Source organism: Diorhabda carinulata, chromosome 1, assembly GCF_026250575.1.
Source record: "Diorhabda carinulata isolate Delta chromosome 1, icDioCari1.1, whole genome shotgun sequence".
Taxonomy (NCBI): domain Eukaryota; kingdom Metazoa; phylum Arthropoda; class Insecta; order Coleoptera; family Chrysomelidae; genus Diorhabda; species Diorhabda carinulata.
Genome location: NC_079460.1, coordinates 4,111,992 through 4,134,276, shown reverse-complemented (window position 1 = coordinate 4,134,276; position 22,285 = coordinate 4,111,992). Strand labels below are relative to the sequence as shown.

Below are 22,285 nucleotides of genomic sequence, written 5' to 3'. Positions count from 1 at the left end.
GACGTAAAGACACGCATGGAAATGAACACTTTACAAACATGTAAACAGGAAACATTTCCACAAGCATCTTCTATATCATGATTAATGTTTGGGCGAAAAATACGGTCACGTAGAGATTTGGCTATTTAATAACGAGTCTGGTTATGAAGAACTATATACTCCCCACCACTTGCCATGCAACTTTCCATACGTTTTTTCCATTGATCGAAGCAGTGTTGGAAGTCTTCTTTGGCCTTTCGGAGCTTTTGCTTTACCGCTTCCATAGACTCAAATCGGGTCTCTTTCGAAGCAGATCTTTCTAACCTTTCAAGGAAATCTGAACAGACACGTTGACGCAATAGCTTTTGGTCAGGAGTCAGATGCTATCATCCGGATGCTCATTCGACGATTTACACGCACAATTTGGTTGATTTTGGTCACTGTTTCCGGAGATGAAACAGCCACATGGCGACCTAGGAGCTGGTCATCTTCAGTTCTCACTAAAGCGCTTATACCACTCAAAAATAAGCGCACGAGATAGAGAATTTTCCCCATAGGTCTCTTGCACCAATTTATAGCACACAAACGGAGTTTTTTTCAATTTAACGAGAAATTTGAGATTGATATGTCGCTCCACGAGAAAAAAAACTCGTTCGTTTCCGACCGCTACTGCATAAATACTATAATAGTGACGGGCACGTGTTTTGAGACGTGAATAGACAAGATATCTAGATACCCAACGCACTACTCGTTTTTTCCGCACCAGTCTAAGGCAACCTCTAGGTGCGGAGTCTCCTTATTTAATAGTCAGACCTCGTATATTGGGACTTCATGTTATTTTCTGTTAACAATTGAATAAGCAGTATTCTAGTGATTACTCAAACTAGAACCTCGAACACTTTGCTGTAGGCGCTGGTAACTCTCAAAGCAAACAATCTATAGACTGAAGCGAATCTTCTTCCTAGTTTCTACCTCCCCTTAGTGCATGGGTCGAGATGGTAAATCGATTTATGGCCATCGACGATTATCTTAAATCCCCTAAGTTCTCTATAAGCCTAGATACGATGTTCCTCATTCTAGATGCCTTTTCACTTAATATCTCTGCTTGTTTTTTGAAATCCAGTTTATCATGAATCATCACTCTTCTTGATATGACTATGCAGATCATACTCCTTTGAAAGTTCAGAATGTGGGATATCTCTGTCAAAGATCTTCGTCTTCTATGTCGAAGTTTTCCAGATGTAAGGCTTTGGAGAGAATGTGGATAGAGGTTTCGTCCTCTGTCTAACAGAATCAGGTCAGTCTCAACCCCTGTATTATCACGATACGTATGTACATTGATGTTAATGTTCATATGCATTTAGACTATACTGTTCTTCATTCAGTACTATTTCTGTGATTTTCTTTGCCGTCAACACTTGCGAAGATTAAAAAGAAACTATAGTTTTAATTGAATTAATATTTTATTTGAATGTATTTGTCGCTAATGATACATTCCTGAACTCAAATTAAAAAGCGTTGGCTTGATTTTCTCTTGTCTCTCAATGAGGTTTTCGTATGCGGAAATCAGTTGATTCGCTCGTCTCCAAAACAGACTCTTTTTTGTTTACGCCAACTGAGTAAAAACAACATTGGATCTCTGATTGAACTTAAATACAGCCATCGTTTGATTATCTAATCGCGTTGGGTAAACACACCGTATATAATTATACGGGTATACAGAAGACACCAACGACGGGGGGTGGTTTCTTACACTGTAAAAACTTTTCCAAAAATTCATTAGATGAGTTTTTTCAGCAGAGCTTAGCACTTGGCGAAGGTATCATCATTATTTTGATATGAAAATATTTTCATACATGTTAAAATCAAGAAGATAATGGATTTACCAAAAAGAAGATAAATGGAAAGCTGTGGAGGAAATAAGAAAAGTATGGGAAAAGTCCCAATCCGTAACCTCAAAAGGTATAGGTAGAAGGCATATATTCAACACTTCACTTCTTACAATTTACAGCTTTCAGGTTTGCAATTATTAAATCAAGACAAAAGTCTTGAAAAGAAGTTTATTTACCTTTACAAACTCTTTGAAGTATCTACTTTTGATTTTCTTTTCCCGTAACAAATTCATCTTCTTTTAAATCACACGCATTGTTTTTGATAAATTTAGTCGAATGTAACGAAAAGTTTTTGTAGTGTAGCGAAGACACTCGCGACAAGGGGGCGGCTTTGCGGGGGTGGTAACATCGGGGGGTATGTGATGAATGTGTATGTTTAGCTTCGTTAGTTGGCGACAGACTTTAATTATTTCTCCAAGGATCCAACAGTATTAGAAGTTAAATTAATATTCTGTGTTTTGATAAAACCTATGTTTTGCTGTTTTGTGTACTTTATATTTTCTCAGTTTTTTATGGTTATGACTTTAATTTTGATTGAAGTTTTTTTATATAAATACTTTTAAATTTAAAATAGAATTTCATCACGATTTCAATGATGTTCATTTATAGTATAATTAATATAATATTTATTAAATTATTAATTAATTAAAATAATTGATTTACGAGGATAGTCCTAGAAATATCTGGCCTGACCTAGAGGTGGCGGTAGTTGCTTGAAAAATACCACTATATTAGAATGTACACAATCTATACTTGAATTGATGACGCCATTTTGTTTAATATTCGTTTGGCAGCTATCAATAATGAACGTTTTTAGTGAATTTGTGAAGATAGGAAAAATTGGTCATCGTTGTGTGATATAATACGTTTATTCGAAAGGCCTTAGCCAAACCAATATAGAAGTTGTACTTGATTCTACTCTGGGTGAGACTACTCCTTCGTTATCAATAGTAAAATATTGGGTAGCAAAGTTTAGACGAGACCGTACGAACTGCGAAGACCAGCAATGCAGTGGTTGACCAAATGAGGTGAAGACTCCATAAATGTTGAATAAAAACCACAAAATGGTACTGGATGATCATCGACTAGCAGATATTGTAGGCATTCAAAAAAGTGCTATACATTGCATATTAACTGAAAATGTGGACATAGGAAAGCTGCGCGCAAAATGGGTGCCGCGTTTGCTCATAATGGAACAAAAACAGCGGCGTGAATATTTTTCCTTCAAGTGTTTGGCCATGTTTCACAGATATAAATCCGAATTTTTGCGCCGAAACAAAATAACAATCAATATAATGGACTTAATAGGAAGAACCGTCTCCAAAGAAGGCAAAGACCGTTATATCTGCAGGCAAGGTGAAGGCGTCGGTTTTTTGGGATGCGCGTTGGATAAATTTCATTAACTATCTTGAAAAAGGAAAACATATCAACGACGAATATTATGCGAACTTACTGCACCGTTTGAGAGAAGAGGAAAAGGTTATTTCATGAAGACAAAACATCAGTTCACACATCCGTTGTTTGAGTGCTACCTCACGCACCCTATTCGCCAGATTTAGCTCCCTCGGATTTTTTTTTGTTCCTTTACTTGAAAAAATTGCTCGGTGGTAAAATATATTCCAACATCGCTGGGAAATATTATATGAGGAGAAAAATAAATATATTATTTTGTAAAATTTATTCGGCTAGGCTAATAGTATTTCTTGAATATTGAAAAAACTATATAGAACGGAAGAAAAAATGGCATGTAAAAAAATAGACATTCAATTGTGAATTAAAATGTACCAATATATAACCCTTCAAAGAAAAATGGTTTTCAGACCACATACATTTTGAAATAATTGCAAAGAACCCTTCTACGATTTGCCAACACATTGGACTGTCCAATCATTGAGTGCCATCCTCTTCTCAGACGAAATTGGATGTGACTGCATGGCAGCTATAGAAGCGAACGAGTCTACAGATGACCTGGAGGAAGATTCGTGGAGTGTTGCATAGAATAAAATATGCTATTTAGAGGAGGTTCCTGAATAGTTTGGACCAGCATTTCAATGGAAAAAAACCGAGTCCGTTTTTATTCAAACAGAAACTAGAATCAGTTCTTTTTTCATAGTGGTTTCCAAATTTACACTTTTAGTTATAGATATCTGGGTATTAACAAAAAATATATTGATTTATTTTGTTAGCTACTTTTAGAGTTACTAACAAAAATTCCTGTCTAAAAAATTATTGCAGAGATACAGATTGAATATTTCGAATGTTTTTAGTGAAATTTTCCTTCTTCAAAATCTAACGAAGCCACTTACAGGCTACACTCATGTAGATTTGAATCTTCCAATATCAATTGCAGATTATAAAAATCCTTACCGACAATTTTGTTTGATCTACCACAGGAGTAGAGACCTCATTTTATAAATTTACATAAATATTTAGAAAAAAATCATTATTCTCGTAAATAGACGAGTAAAATGTGCCTGTCTCTAAGCGCGTTTGGTTTAAACAGGGTACCAGACATGAATTGAGCCCTTTTTGTACCACATTCGTCTATTAGAACTTCGTTAGTCTTTTATTTGACGCAAATAATCTTGTCGCTATCGGAATATCCTTGACAATTCAGTAATTGCCATTCAGTTTCTTGTGTAAAAAACCACATGCTGTCAAAACTTGACGTAATGTTTCTAAGCTGGTATAATTGTATTCTGGATAGTCTGCTACTTCTAATTTGGCAACTTTGTTCTTGAATAAACTATAAATTGTTTTACGTTCAAAATCTTGACTAGCTTTTTCAACTGATTTCAGTTTTTCAGTTCTGTGAATGATCCACATCAACCTCTTTCGTAATTCCTCGAAAAATGGAAACTTTATTTACTCTAGTTAATTCAGCAATTCTTTTTTGAATATCGAATATATTTAAAATGATTCGTTGTGTTTTTATATCTAAATCGTTTGTATTAAATTCATACCTACATTGTGCAATTTCATTGTCTTCATTCGCCATATTTCTATTAATTTAAAGAAATTATGAATTAAATAAATCTCATCAAGCCATGCCAATGCTTATCGCAGACTGTCTAGTAGGAATATTTCGAAGAAATTGTGTACCAGCACTTTCGTTTAGAAATGCATTTATGTTCTCGATTCGATGTTTTCATTGGTAAATAGAGTCCACGTGGACTGACGGTCCACAATATTGATTGTTCCTCGCATAATTGTCTTCTGCAATTGATATTGGAAGAAATATACGTACTTCTTTAACAAATATACATTGAGGATAATCTCTTGAATATTCAATGCAATCGCCTTTCGGTTAGAGGTTTGAACGTTTTTTGTTGTACGATTGTGTACGTAAAAACTTCTAGATTGTAATTTTTAAAAACTTTTCAACAACAACAAAAAACTTTATATTTCATCACACTCAATAAAATCTGCATTCGAAATAAGGTTTCCATAGACAAGTTACAATTTATCGTCTGACTACCATGGTAATCATAGAGAATCGGTGGTAATTTTAATTTCATGAAAATTTCATTTTGCAAACATTATCATTACTCTCGTTCTCCAAACGGACAATTTTGCCTTGATGTACAGAATTATGAACGAGACTTTGCAAGAAATTCACAATTTCATCATCAGCCACCATTATTTGCGAAATGCAATTTTGAAAACTAGCGGTACGTTAATAATGAAAAATAATGACGCATCAGACAGGGGCATCTACATCATTAAATTTGATGGAAGCTCGCTTAAACCGTATATATATATATATATATATATATATATATATATATATATATATATATATATATATATATATATATGTACGTCCAAAATTGGAACGAAAAGGATAGGAAAGTGGAAACTTTATAAACCAGACTTTCAAATATTCTACAAATTGTAACAATTTTTTCAATCAAAAGAATTTAATATTACTTTCTATTATTTGAAACGTCTAATCGTTTTGTTATCAATTGAAGAAATTATACGACGTCTTCTTAAAATGTTTAATCTTAAAATAAGGGAGAAACTCTCACACAAATAAATAATTTAAAAAATGAGATATTTGTACATCTACTTTTAGAAGTTTAGCTATCTTGTCTTTTGGGGCTTGATAGAAAAAAAATATAGAACTGGAAGATGAATTCCATGTTCCATCATAGATTTGAAAGCTGCATTCGACTCAATTGATAATAAACTGCTACTGAATAGTATAAAAAAATAGGAATACCTATAAAATAACAAAGATATCAAAAGGAATACATAAAAATGTACTAAGGAAAGCTCACTGCAAACTCGCCAACCTCTTAATTTTATTTTGGCGTCTTAAGCGAAATTGCTACCCTCCCAAAAATGCCAGCTAATCAATATTATAGGTTTATCTTTAGCGATTATGGTTTTTCGAAGCGACCCTGAACGTTTTCTATCACCAAAGCTTCTCGTGGAATAAAAACGTTTTGGTCCAAGACTTATAAATCACATTCATAGAGACTAAACTACAATCATAAACATCGAAGCAATAATTCATAGAATAATAAAGAAACCAGCCGGTTTTTGCTAGTAATTTTTTTTGAAATTGAATAAATGAATTATAATATAGACAAAAATTTTTTATCGGCAGATTCCAATTTTTCTTCATGCATTTTATTGTGATAATTGACAGGATAAATGAATCGGCGCAAAGTCATCTGTTCATCTTCATAAATTCTCTATCAATTCAGATGATTTTTTTCTCCCAATTTAGTTTCAACAATTTTATTTTCATCAAACTATTTTAGGTAACTTTCAGTATTTGACTTCCTCATTCACTCTTTCCATTACTGCAATTTGAGTTTTTGTAAGGTTATTTAAGCCCGTAGGAGAATCAAAATCACCCAGTTCTTTGATTTGGAACTAATAGGACTTGTGAATACAATAAATGGTACAGTAGAAAAATTGGATATCTGGGAGTGGACAATATTGGGAAGAATTCATGGAAGATAGGAGAGAAGATCAAACCGCGAGGCACCAATCAGTGCGTTTATAAAGATAAGAAGATCACAATGGCTAGGTCAATGGAAGAAGACAGGCTTTTGAAACTGGTTGCATGGAAGATACCAGAGGACAAGAGAGAAAGAGCTACTCGTAGACCCAAAAAACGGTGAAGGAAAATAGAGCCTTAGAGAGAGAAAAAGAAAAAGAAAAAGCAAGGGACCAGAAGAAGTGGAGAGAAATAACAAGGCTATGGACCTAAATGGTCTGCATATAAGTCTATAAGCCTGTATATATATATATATATATATATATATATATATATATATATATATACAGAGTGTCCCACAACGTGTTAAAACTATCTGTATATGAAAAAATACTAATAGTAAAATCATGAAAATTTTTACGTTTAAGTTTTCGGATACGATCTTTTTAACTAAAATATTTTCACTGTAACTTTGTTATTTTAATTTAAATATGGAACACCATGTATATTGATACATTTTTGAAATTTACGTAAAAAGTATACTTTGTTATGAATTTTTTTTTTCGAAAAATGCACACTTTTGGAGTTATTAATTTTTTTTTGTAAAAAATTTGACCGTTGCAGACCCATTCAACTTATTCTTTTACGAAGATTTCCTTGGAGAAATGAAAATGGTTTCTATTCGATTGCTCTTAGCAAGGTCAGACGTATTTGAATCTATGTTGAAAAATTTTTCATTTTATACAGAGTGTGTATAAAAAGTGTTCAAAGTTTAACTTTAAATAGCTCGTTCTCAATTTGATAACGAAGATTATGTAAATTTGCTTTTAATACATGGTGAATGTGACAAAGTTGTTACAACAAGAACACATGTAATTTATTTGGTGCTATTTATATAACCGGGTGGTTATATCTAGAAAAATAAAGAAAATTGATATTTATGAAGTTAAACACTTTTGATACACACTCTGTATAGAATAAAAAAAATTTCAACAAAGAATCAAATACGTCTGACCTTACTAAAAGCAACCAAACAGAAACAATTTTCATATCTTTAAGGGTGACCTCGTAAAAAAATAATTTATATGCAATTTTTTACAAACTCAAAAAGCATGCATTTTTCGAAAAAATATATATGTATATTTTGATATACAGGGTGTTCTATTTAAAATAACAAAGTTACAGGCTATCTTTGAAAATATTTTATAAGTATTTTGTCATATACAGATAGTTTTAACTCGTCGTGAGACACCCTGTATATATCCAATCCATTGTCTCAATAATTTATTTCATTAGTCCTTTTATTTGGACTGTGTTGTTAATTATATTACAAATCTAATTCTAATTCTTCTGGAGATATACGTAAATTCAAATAGATTTTTCTACAAAGTTGACTAAAACTGACTAAAAAAAATTGTTAGTTGTACCTAACAGGAAACTGAGACAATTAATTGATATATATGCCGTTAATGTTCGCCTTTGGAATGTGTGCCATTCTACGTCCTACAACAATATAACACACACGGATCGGAGATAGCAGATTAGGTCAGGACTCATTAACACCTCATTATCCTCAATTATAGAATAATCAGCTGATGGTATTGATACATCAGTTGTGTGTTTAATCGCGTATTACATATATGTGAGGGAAATTAACACAAATATTTTATTGAGAAACTCGAATATATTCTATCTATAACTTTAGATAAATATACGTTCGACGTTATTTATTATCTTTCATATTGCATCCAATATTTCACAGGCTAGTATGTCAATTGCGTTTCGAATTTCGTATAATTGTCATTGTAGACTCCAAAATCCAAATTATTATCCAACTTTTTCTGAATTACAAAGACAATCTTTACTCATTATTAGCAATGTTTTATACTCACAAAAAACTCAATCCAGAAAACCACTGAACAGTGTAGGTACTGTTGGCACAAGACTCCAAAAAAGGGACAAAAAGTTTAACTCAGAAGAAGAGACAAGACATTATAACAGAAAAAAAATCTTCATTTAGGCCAGGGCACTTACGATAAAAAAGGCTTTTGCTGACAAAATTAATATTAGAAAAAAAAACAGCGCCATCGTTTTCTAGGGGTTGAATAAAAGTTATGTGCATAAAATGCAACATTTTTTGTCTATGAGTTATTTTTTAAACAATAAAAACACCAAAAAATAGGTACAAATTTTGTTTTTTGCGTTTTGCGCTGAACCTATACACTAACCTTAAGGTACAAATAAAATATTTTATAAACAACATACAAAAAAGGAGTATTTTAAAATTTTTTGTATGAAACCTATAAATGCGTTCAAGTAAAGCAGTAAATACGAAATATTTCCCCATAAAATTAAGTATTTTCATCTAGAATGCAAAGTATTTTATGTCAGTATTAATAACTGTTTATTTAATTAATAAATAAATCTTAGAAAGAACTGCAAAATTCATAGAGGGGAAAATTCTGGGAAGATTATTAATTTTAGCAAAAAAGTAATTTTAGCTGAACCAGTTAGCCCTGTTTAAAAAAAAAGATCAAAATCGGCCCAATAGTTACTGAGATAATTAATATTTTTCAGCGCTCCGCAGATTTGAAGGCTATCGGAGCATTTTTGAGCGCGCCGTCTTTGCTTCTTTTCATTATTCCCTCTCCTCCGCTGTCGCGGCTTCGCAGCGCAGCGGAGAAAAACAGTGTCACTTATACTGCTACTAAATGCAAATTTTCAATAATAGATCATAGAAACTTTTATTGATAGAAATTTTGAGCTTCCCCTACAAAATTACGAAAAAAACATTCCGTAATATTGAAAAACAAAGCCGCACTGAATTTAAAAAAAAATCTTACTTCACCCCAAATTAAACTGCCAGCTTTCCGAATATGACATTGGTATTACGATATCTCTATAAAATGTTTAAAAAATAAGAAATTGTTCATAAATTTTTCTCACCCCTTTTTTGAACACTTTTATAAGGTCAAAAAAAATCTAAAAACCGAGCTGAGGGATTTTTAGTTCAAGTCTTCTTCTTTCCATCGCGACTTTCCAAATGATGATAGGACCATCCGGTGAGCAAGAATGGCCCTTTGAAAGAAAGGGCCTCCTATGGTTTAATTGCCATTTTACAAAAACTATTGGGGCCACAGGGCCCATCTTTAGAGCATTGATTAAGTACATCGAGATCTCGGTTTTCAGTGAATAAGACACCTTTATATTAAAGGTTTAAAAAAATTAAACAAATTATAAACAACAAATTATCGAAATTTAATTTATAAACGCTTATTTTGAAGATTTTTCATTTCTCTACAATATTGCTCATAGTAACAAAGACGAGTCTTGCATAGGTTCAGCACAAAACGCAAAAAAACAAAATTTTTACCGATTTTTTGGTGTTTTTATTTCGTAAATGCCCTGGCCTAATTTTGAACTGGAAAGATTGAAAATAATATAGTACGTTGTCATTGGCTTACTGATGTATACTCAGCTTTTGAACTGATCTAAATAAGAAATACGTTTTTGTGCGTTCGAGAAATCTGAAATGAGAGAAATTTAGAAGCATTAAAAGATATATAACAGAATACAAGAAAATAATAAGAATAAACAAATTTATACGCGATTATCTCCTGTTTACATGAAAACAAAACTCCAATATCCAGTTCTCTATTATTCTACATTTGTAGTAGTGAATCAGATTCACGGCTGCGGCTTTATATTTTCATACTATGCACGTCCCGACGGTTCTTTTCTGACTTTTCAAAGCCCGTTAATAATGTATTCAATTTTCCTCTATTCTCCAGAACACAGCCAGAATTTCCAAAGTTTTAATTAGGCCCATCAGCGTACTTAAGTTGATTTCCATAGGGATTGAAACTTAAAATAAGTCGCTTCTATTTTTATTTTCTAAACTTATTCCACCTACCAATAACTGTTTCCTATATCATGGTTCATTATAAATCAAATTTGACGCACCCTCAAGATTCTTAGATCAAAGTTTGTAGGTTAAATAAAGAATATGATACTCATAATATTAACCTTGCAATAAAAAATTATCAACCCTTGAAAATTGAATCGAATCAATTATATTATAGCAAAAACTAGTTTGTTTGCTAGAATTTTGTATGTAAATCAAAGAATCTCCAAAAAAATTAAATGAAGTTTCAACATGGTCGTAGGAGTATCACAAGAGCTAATAAGAAAACGTGAAGGTAGTCCAGTTTATAAGGATGGTCCTAGAAGTACCTGGTCTGATCTAGAGATGGCGGTAGTTGCATGGAAAATACCACAATATATACACTATAAGTTTCAAGCTGGAAGACTCCATGTTGCTTAGTATTTGTTTGGCAGCCATCAATAGTGAACGTTTTCAAATTTTCCAACAAATAAGAGGTGATGTAGGCAGTTAATGACTATTTTGAAATGCTTGACGATTCTTATTATAAAAAGAGTATCGAACTTATTAAATATCGCTAGGAAAAGTATATGAGGTAAATAGAAGTAACGTTGAAAAAAAATATGTAGTCTCATATAATTACTTTATAGAAATAATATTTCTACAAGTAGTTTTCATTGTAGTAGTTTCCTCCTTTCGAAGAAATATTACACACTAGACATAAAATAACATGTAGAATTCATTTTAAGTAAAAACTGTAAATGAAAACGCGAGATATAATAATACAATATGTTTTTACAGCAAATACTTCTCCTGGAATAGTTTTATTCATCATATGCTGCCTCTTGCTATTATTATAGTATTGGGCAAACAAAAAGAAATATCAAAATACGATTCATTAAGCATATGAATAAGTGAATATATATATATATATATATATATATATATATATATATATATATATATATATATATATATATATATATTGTATATATAATTATTGATAACACCTTATTTTCCACAGTCATATGAAAAATTCGTTAGAAAATTAAATTGACATGAAAAACTGAAATAAAGATCGTAAACAATCGAGAAAAGAAAGCTCGGACAAATTTCCTGACCTAGCACAAGCCGCAAAAACCATAATTCAATTAAAAAATGTACCATCGCAGGTGGCCGAGCTGTCAAAAAAGAAAAAGAGAATCAGGAGAAAAGTGTTTTAAACGTTACAGGTTCATATAGGGTCTGGCAACAGACAAGAGGGAAAGGAGGAACTGATTCAACAAATATTTTCATAATTTTACAGCAACGATTCAATAGTATACAGGGTTTACTTTTACAAAGTTGTGACAAAAATTCATTCAAATAAGATTGCGGTTTATGAGCATTAAGAATTCGTCCGACTGACTAACGGTGTTTCTACCCAAAGACAATCTAAAAAATCATACCCATATCAGCTAAAAAGTCTGAGGAACTTCCCGTGATGTCCAGAAAGGACATTAAACTGGTTGAATACCACCTTGAGACAAAAGATAGTTTCTTCGAACAAGCCATAGAGACCGCAGAGCTTTTACTCTGCATCAAAAGGCTTAGCTATCTCGCAGGAGCAGTACTAACAATGAGATGCAGAGTCTTGTACAAAATATCTTCTAGGTATGATGCTGGGAAGCCAAAAGGACTCACCACAAAATTTACAATTAGATTTATTACAAATTATAGATTGTTACTTTCAAAGCTGATCTAACCTAGACTTCTAGATCCAGTAAATGATATAGATTTGTTAAATTCGGGTCAATCACATAAGCAAGACAGTCGCGAGTTCTCTAGGTGCTTTCACTGATGATGATAGCCAAAAAAAGAGGGTTGACGTTCTCGAGACCAAGTTTTAGTCATTTAGGTGGACAAGTATCGACTACCAAACCATTTCATTGAAAATATTATTTCTTAAGGTAGTACAAACAATTACCTTATGAATGTAAATCCTGAATTATCTCCATTTTCTTTAGTTAGACGATTCTCAATTTTTAGATATTTCAGGAGCCTGTATAAGTGGAATTATGTGTCTTCGACGGTAAAATATTCGCCGTCGGTCACGTGACCGACTCGTGAACCAATAGTCGTCCTCTTCTAGTTCGCGTATCGACTTTCAGGCTTGTGCGTACATTCAGATTTTATAAAACGGCCGACTAGATGCTTGCTTGGTCTGTTTGCGAAGGACGAGTGCGAACAAGATCAATGGTGGATATATGCTTGCCTCTCGCACACGAGGGGGTTAATTGTAGGACTATGCTTTCTATTCCCTCTCGCTCACAATGTGAATTCCAGAAATAATTAACTCGTATGATGTAATGAAATTACAAAAAAAAAGAGAGAGAATGAAAGCGTCGTATATGATTGGGAAAATTTTAAATGATCTTTTAAATAAATAGAATTAAGAGGATAAAACCGTATCAGAAGAATCCTTCAGAAATTATATATAACCAATAATTTATGACCGACGACTGGAAATTAAAGCTGAGAAGACGAAGTGTATTAAACATGGCATGAAGAAAGATAACGAGACAATGAATGCATGGCAGAAAGGAAATAAGAAGAAAAATTATACGTACTATTATAGTACAGTCAATTTGTGCTTGCTTTTTTCCATTTTTTATGATTTTTGTAGTGCTGAATCTTAATCTAAAGTTTGGTAACAAAATTTCGTGACGAAACAAAAAGGAGAAAGATCCCAGGCAGTTTTCTGCTTAAAAATAAGCAACTATCAACTTTTCTATGCAAAATGAAAATACATAAAATTTCCTAAAAATTGCTCTATTAAGGTTTTTTCTGTGACAAACCTTTCTGGCTGAAACTATAGTTGAACCCTGCCTGCAAGCAATTGGCTTGCAATAATCCTTGTTCTCCAAATCGTGCGAAGAGCTGTGTGAAAACGTCGAGCTCCTGGAAGACAGTATTGATATTGATTGAGAAGAGATCAAGAACAAATCACAAGTTATTATTTTCTCACTACTCCTTTTATTATAATATATATAAAATGGAATGGCAGCGTTTCTACATTCTTTTTATGAATATTTTTCGCCTTCATAATCTCGAGTAATTTGAACCCTTTACTGAAATTAAACGACGAGAAACCCCGAATTTACGTTAACGTCTCTTGTTAGAAATTCCACACCAACTTAATCCCGAAAACGATTTCAAAGGGACGAAATGACGTAGTAATTCTGTAAGGGATACTCTCATACGACGTGTAGAATTTTCTTTGTCTCATCCCTCCTCGTCACCAATAACATCCCTCAAATTCATTCCAGATGATTAAGAATTCATTACGTATATTTGTTTTGTAGGAGAACAAAGAAGAAATTTGTTGCGACCAGTTGTACATGATCTATAAAATCAATCTACAATAATGATCAAAAGTTTTTACGCACCCTGTATTCTGCATGAGGAAGAACTAAGGAATTATTAAAACGGCTTTAGACCAGAAACATTAACTATCGACGTAATATCCACACTCTAAACCAAATAATACAAAAGACAGTGGAATATAAAAGAGAAATACTCATAGTTTTTATTGACTTCAGAAATGCTTTCGATTCAATAAAAGACTTTAACTGTCGATAAATAACTTTGGAACAAACAACAAGAGACAGGATAAAGAAAAGGATATAAAAATACTATCAAGCCTATGGAAGAAACAAAAACATAACCAAACAAAATAAAATAAAAATATACAAAACCCTAATAAGATCAGTAATCACGTATGCGATGGAAAGAACAGTAATCAATAAAAGGGAAGAAGAAGAAGAACTTAAAAGAACTATAACAGGTTCAAACACAACACAGGAGAAAGAAAGGAGAATAAAGAAAAAAGAAGAAATAGAGAAAGATCTGGAGATACATATAAGCACGAAGACTCAACTGGACTGGGCATATAACGAGAAGAAAACCAACTGAAATGATCAAATGAATAACGCAATGGACCCTACTGTCGGCACGGAGAAGAGAAAGACTTGGAGAAACGAAATAGAGGGTACATTAGAGCACTTAATATAGGGAACTAAAGAGCAAAATGTCGGAACCGAAAGGAATGGAAAGTAATAACAAAAGTAGCCAAGACAAACGATAAAATATAAAGTAAACAAAAATAGAAAACGAGGAGTAATCCACCTCAAAAAAAAGGATTTAAAGCAACAAACTCGATAGCCTTAATCCAAAGGATTGAAAGGGTTGATGATGAAGATTACGATCGATTTTGATATTTATATTTAAAAGAATATATAGTAAAGATAAAATTAAAGTCAGTAATTTCAATTTTTGATTCTCTCTCTTTCTCTGTATCAAATTCGACGAATAGTCGTCGTCTATTTGGTTCCATTCGTTTTTCAGGGAATTGGGTTGAGGTTCAGTTCATATTTCTTTGCTTAGGGTCGTTGTTATGATGAAAGATAAATTTTTTGCCGATCAGATGCTGGTCGGAATGTACTACATTCTACTTTAATATTTTGTAAAGCCTTCCTTCAAAACATCCCCAAACCAACATCGAGCCTCCCACGTGTTTTACAGCCGAGGTTCTTCAATTAATTATTAAATATTGAAATAGGAAATATAAAAAAATTAATTTAATAAATTATGGGGTGGGCAAGAACTTTCGATCAGTAGTGTACATTTTTTTTTAATTGAGACCATTTTATTATGATATATTTGGATATCCTGAAGCATATTAATAAAGTTTATAGATTGAATTTTTGTTATTCTTGTTTGTAGATAATTGTTTGCAATCTCAATATGCTTTTCGTTTTTAGAGCAGCTCATATTTTTATCTGATGATTTATTTCAAAATAATCTTACGAGTATTAAACGAAACAACTGTGTAAATGAATAAAACAAGTCAGTAAAGAAACCCAAATACATTTTCTATGTCCACTGTTCAAATTCAAATAATTCGATTTACATAAAAAAGGTCATCTAGCAACCTGCCGAAAATTCCCACAGTGACCGCCTAGATAAATTAAAATTTAAACAACCACTTCCCTATCCCTTACTTCTAGAAATATATTTACCAGCTTCTTACAAAGAGTTACGAAAAGGGATAGAGCTGAATGATGCATCTACCTCAGCTGTGAGATAGAAAAGGACACGTGCAAATTGAAGATGAACCGGTTAGAATAAGGTGTTTTGATATCTTGGGGATCAAGAAATTTTATTAAAAGCAATTCAGTATGATCTCGTGATTGAAATCGGTTACTCACGAAAATTGTTTCATATAGAAACATGTTTGCGGTTTTTTGAACATTTTTTTGGTTTTAGTTTTAGTATTGCATGGTAATTATTCCAATATGAGATTTAATCAATAAGTAAGTGATATTTTAGTTAGATTTGCATGTTTATTTTCCTCTGTTCAATTTTTTACTCCCGATATTATTGAGGAGGATCTTCTGTATTGTTTGTATTCTTGTTGAACATAAATATTTATTTTTATAAATACTAAAAGTTTATGTTCTGCTAAAAATACAGAAGTTTACGATCAGTCCCCAATAGAATTATAAAAACATTAGCAGATAGCATAGACAGATGTTAATTTAATTTCAATTTAATCTTTGCAATTTTGGTCGATATAAAATACTATTTTTCTACTTAAATAGATTTATATTTGATTTGTAGAGAAAATACGGTAACGGGATATTTTTTTTCTACAGAACCATAGTTTTAAAGAAAAAACATAATACAAAAAGTATTTTATAAACTAAATCATTTAGTTGAAATTATTTATATTTATAGGTAATAGTGATAGGTAATAAGTATACAGGGTGTCCCACGACGAGTTAAAATTATTTGTGTATGGTAAATACTTGTAGTAATATCATGAAAATTTCTACGTTTGGATTTTAGGATAAGATCTTTTTAACTAAAATATTTTCACTGTAACTGTTATTTTAAATATGGAACATCATGTATATTGATACATTTTTGAAATCTTCGTAAAATTTTAGTATACTTTTGTCTAAAAACTTTTTTCGAAAACTGCATAGTTTTTATGTTATTATTTTTTTTAAATTTGACCGTTGTAGAAACTTATAAATTATATTTTTACGAAGACACTCTTGAAGATATGAAAATAATTTCTATTCGGTTGCTTTTAGCAAAGCTAGACGTATTTCAATCAATGTTTTTTCAAATTTTCAAATTTTTCATTTTATAAAGTTTGTTCGAAGTACTTCGAACTACATAAATATAAAATTTTTTTAAATAGAACCACCCGGTTTTTTCTATTTTAATGCATTCAAGGGTGAAAAATAAGGCATATGTATACTTTCCTATACCTAAACCTCACCGTTATCCAGATATTAAATATTTTCTGTAAATTTTTAGAGATGCGAGTCTAGTCGAAATTTTATTTTGACCCGTTGATACAAACACTAAGAAATAAAAAATTATTTTCAAATCGAATTGTATTTACTAATACTTTTCCAGATTTTAGACGTTTCCGAGATATTTGAGGTTTTATTTATTATTGTATTTTTGAACATGTTTTAATTTTTTTATGTATTTTTTTAGTAGGCTTTGTAATAAATGACACTTATTTAACTGTCATTAGTCAATTGTTGATACTTTCGAAAATGGTTAAAATATCTCGTTCTCAATTTAATAACGACTAAATAAAATTTAGACCACACCTGCATCTCTAAAAATTTACAGAAAATATTTAATATTTGGATAACGGTGAGGTCTAGGTATAAGAAAGTATACAAAAATTTGCCTTATTTTTTACCCTCGAATGTATTGAAATAGAAAAAAATTAAGAAATTTGATATTTATTAAGTTAAACTTTAAACACTTTTTATACACACCCTGTATGAAATGAAAAATTTTTCAACATAGATTCTAATACGTCTGACTTTGATAAAAGCAACCGAATAAAAACCTTTTTCACATTTTTAAGGGTATCCTCGTAAAAAATAATTTATAAGGATCTGCAAGGGTTACAAAAAATTTAATAACTCAAAAAGTAGAACCGGAAGCCGGCCATCTTTGAAAAAAATTGAAAAAAGATCGTATCCGAAAACCCAAACATAGAAATTTTCATTACTTTACTATAAGTGTTTTGCCATATACAGATAGTTTTAACTCGTCGTGGGACACCCTGTATAAGTTCAAAATTAAACCAGTATACCCGGATTTAAATATTATTATTGGATTAGAAGAGTAGCACTTTCCAGTAAATATGCCCTCAAATTATTGCGGAATACGGGAACAGATTACGAGTATATCGATTTGATTTTAATTGGTAAGTGATTGTGCATTTTTTTGCATTGTAAAATATGGAGCCCAAATTCTGAACGTTGAGTAGGTAAGTAAAGATCTTGCTCCGCGCTCCTAAGAGAATAGTCGTGCAGTAATCTCTCTGAAATTGGAGAAGCGTGCAATCCAACGGATGCAAAGATGAATAGAGAAGGAAGAGTCAGTCCCAGCAGTGAGCCCTGCTGTTTAGTTATTGAATTACTCTAATGGTGCTCAAAACCTGGACACGTTGGAAATCGACTAAATTTGTCTCAAAGTGTATTTTCAAAGATACTGAATCAATTTCAACAATTTTGAACTGGAAGATCCAGTGTCTCAACCGCAATTGTTGATCGTTTTCTGGAACTCACTTCTCGTAGAATACGGAACTCTAACTAAACTCTAATTTAAGATCAATGCCACCTAAAGGTAACAAATATTAGCTTAAGTTTTTGAACACTGGCTTCATGAATGGAAAGACATGATCTTTTATTTCATCCTGCTATAGGAGCTTAGAAATCTTCTTCTACAACTTTGGATGAAGATTGCACAAAATTTATTGGTCAACTAGGTTCAAAGTTCACCAGAATATCAACTGTTGCTTAAGCATTCGATTCTTTTAAACTATTCACTCTGTGTATTCAACAGAATCTTGAAATTCTCGTAATTGTAGTTGAAATAAATTATAATAAAACGAACCAAATATAATTACAAACTTCTTTTCATTTTTATTCAATCGTTTTCAATTTGACCTCTGATAAAAATACCAAATAGATAACGAAGAGGGTAAGAGGGAGCGACTAGTGAAATATCTGGCATTGAGTCTGTTTGAACAAGCTGGCGATGTCCGATGCCGCTGGAGAGTGGAGAGAGCAAATATCTGGAATGAGTGTTGTTGATGGCGAAGTCGGACATATTCATTATTGATCAGCAGAGGCTCTGCCTTATCCAACGTCGCGACGGACGTAATATCAAGCCTCCATTTTGTTGAAATAGATAGAACGTTAGTAGATGATAAATTTGAATTTATTAAAAAAACTATTTTTCTATAACCGGATTTTTCAGTTTCTCAAAATTATTTATTAAAACCAAAATAAATCAACTCGCAAATCAATTAAATATAGATTTTTATATACAAGGTGATTCAAGTATGTCTGACATAGTAAGCACGTTTCATTGAAATAAATATTTTACAAAAATTGAATCTATAATGAAATTATATGATTTTATATAAATAAAAGTATTTCTGAGTACATAACTTCAAATATAGAAATCTCAGATAAAATTGAGGTTAGTTTTAACGGATTTTGCCGTGAGTTTCAAAAATGATGTTTCATAATGAAATATTTAAAGTTTTAACTTGATTTATAATGGTAAAGAAACATTTATTGCAAATATCTGTCAAAATGAGAAGATTTATTATAATATTTCTCAAAATATCCAGCATAACGATGTGATAAGTTTTCTTTGCAGCGATTTTCTTACATAGAACAGAAAATTCTTCACTTAATGTTACAATAAGTCATTTTTTAATTTGTTAATGCTTCTCAGCAAAACTGAGCAAGAAATTAGGATAATTATTCGCTAGTAATAATGAGTTATTATAATTTTACAAAATTACCAAATATTGTTGAATTCGTGCTGTAAATACCGCAACCTATGAAAAAATTCAAATTCATGTTTCTATTACTTTGTGGTGCAAATGTAGCGATAAATTAGAAATCTATATACCAAAACTAATCTCGAAATTACTTAACACGTTTGCTCATGCTCAATATATAACATTACCATACAACAAAAACACACCCTCATATTATTTTACTTACGACAGCAACCACGAAAAAAGTGTGTCATATCATCAGCCGTACACCAAGTTCCAACTTCCTTCCATGATATTATCGGGCCGATCGTTCCAAAACTTCACGGCCATATACCCGCAACCCCGGATAAAAACTAGGAGCTGTTATGAAAAGTTCAATTTTGTGCGCCGCCTCTCTGTCCCCGCTACCAGTTTTATCGTTTTTAACGTGAAGCTTCGTTCGAGCATTTTTAGATCGAAGGTAACGATTATCAAAAAAATGAAATTTAACAGGAAATAATACACAGTAAGTTATGTGGTCTAACGAATGTTCAAATTGATGTCACCTAGCGCTTTTCATATTTCCTTTCACAGGAAAGTTGACAAATTTGGAGAAATAATTGTTTAATATGTTCTCCCTGATATTGGAAATTATTAACAATAGAACTGATCTGTTTTTTGTCATATGGAACATGGAAATTAAATTGTTAACACGTTATTAGATTTTCCTTTTATTTAGTAAAAGAGTTACCTTCTATTTGATAAATGACGGAACCAATTCCTTTACGAGCGTCGAATCCATCGCCGGTTTTTTTTTCCGTCGTCGGCTTCTGTACGGCGCGGCGCCGGATAAGTGAGTATGGAGTTTATATTCGAAAAAATGTCAAGGTCGCTTCGATTAATAATTTGTGAATGAGAGATGCATAGCTTTGCGCGCTGTTTAGAGTTCAAGGAACTTCCTATTCTATTTTCATTCTCCGTACGGGCGATCTTTTTTATTTGTCTTCTTTTGCTTCGCTTCGAAAGTGAAGTCATGGCGTTGTTTGCTCTCCTTACCACATGTGCACGGCAATTACGAGGATGATTGGAAACCTCGGAGATGCTTCAATTTGCGCGGTTGTTGTTTCAAGTATGTTTGGTCTCATTTTTTGTTCGGCTTAAACTTATAATGGTTAGGTTTTGAAAATGAATACAATCAATTTTCTCCTCAATTTTACTTGATCGCCAAGTTAACTTATTTTCAAATTATTCACATACGAGGGTTGTCTGAGAATTTTACAACATAATCTTCTTTGAAATCTATACACAGCGGGGCTATGACCTTTTTAACCCTTCCAAATAATAGATGCGGTTTTTATCTTCAAAATAAGCCATAAAGTTTTCGTTTGATACGTTTTTCCATTGATCAAAACAGTGCTGGAAATCTTCTTTGGTGAGTGCCTTTAGGAGCTCTGTAATTTTTTGCTTTACTGCTTCCATCGACTCAAATCGGGTCTCTTTCAAAGCAGATGTTTTTCTAACCTTTCAATAAAATCTGAGCAGACCCGTTGACGCAAGAGCTTTTGGTTAAGGGTCAGATTTTTTGGCACCAACTTCGCACAGACTTTTGTCATGTGTATTCTTTATCGACGTGTACAGACAAGATATTTAGATACCCAACGCACTACTCGTTTTTTATCCCACCCGTCTAGGGCGCCCTTTAGGCGCGCAGTCTTGTTATTTAGAAGCCAGACCTCGTAGACGATAAAGTCTTCGTATGATGAGGATATTTGTCTTGCAAGTGAAATTTCAAGGTTAGGAAGCGGCAAAAAGTCGCTAGGATCTGATCCAAATAAGAGTTGAGGTTTTTATCCTCAAAATAGACGATGTCCTCGTTTGATGAGAGATGAAATTTCAATGTAAGGAAATAGCCAAAAGTCACTAAGGGTCGGATCTGATCAATAAGGTGTGTAATTAATCAATATAAAGTGCGTTCCGAGAATTTTAGCTATAGCGACATTGTAGGAAGGTGCGTTGTACTTTTTGCAGTTTTTCCCTTTACCCTATAAAGCGAAAATGCTCAATACTTGTTATTTTCTGATGATAGTCGATGAATACAATCCCATGATCCCAAAAACTTTTCTGACTGATGAACTTCCATCTTTCATTTCTTAGACGCTGGTTCTCCCTCCTAAAAAATTGCTTTGGCAGTTTTTTCATCTCGGAAGTGTAGTGGTGGCTACAGTTTTATCTACAGGTGTGACAAAAAAATCTGACCGCATCAATATGACTTGGAAAGTGTTTATTCCAATGCGGTTTTGGTTCAAAGTGAGCAAATGCAGTATCCAACTGCGCGTATAGTTCCTCAGTCACTGTATGAAATATACAGTGTGGATATTTTCATCATCATCATCATAATTTAGCAGCCTGTCTCATCCAATACTGGACATAAGTCCTTCTTAACCTAGACCATTTTGCTTGGTCTTTGGCATATTACATCCAGTTGGGAGATATCAAATCGTCCGTCTATCGCATCAGCGGTAGTTCCCTGCTTCTGTATGGGACGCCATTCTAATTTCCCCTTCGTCTATTACCTAACAATCTTGCGACTAGGCCAACCCAGTTCCATTTCAAACGTGTGACTCTTTCAAATGCATCCGTAACTTTTTTTAGTCTACGCAATTATCCGTTTCGATTTTTAGCTGGTAATGTCACTTATTTTATTCACAGTTTATGTGTCA

The 22,285-nt window shown here is 32.4% G+C and overlaps 1 protein-coding gene across 2 annotated transcripts in view; it reads right to left on the bottom strand.

The window, feature by feature from the left end:
• Positions 1-19,941, bottom strand: part of LOC130896152 (homeobox protein prospero) — a 229,720-nt gene extending 209,779 nt beyond the window's left edge. For both annotated transcript variants that reach the window (XM_057804058.1, XM_057804084.1), the window contains exon 1: positions 19,813-19,941. The gene's annotated coding sequence lies outside the window, so the exon portion shown is untranslated. The remainder of the gene's footprint in view (positions 1-19,812) is intronic.
• Between the last annotated feature and the right edge of the window lie 2,344 nt (positions 19,942-22,285).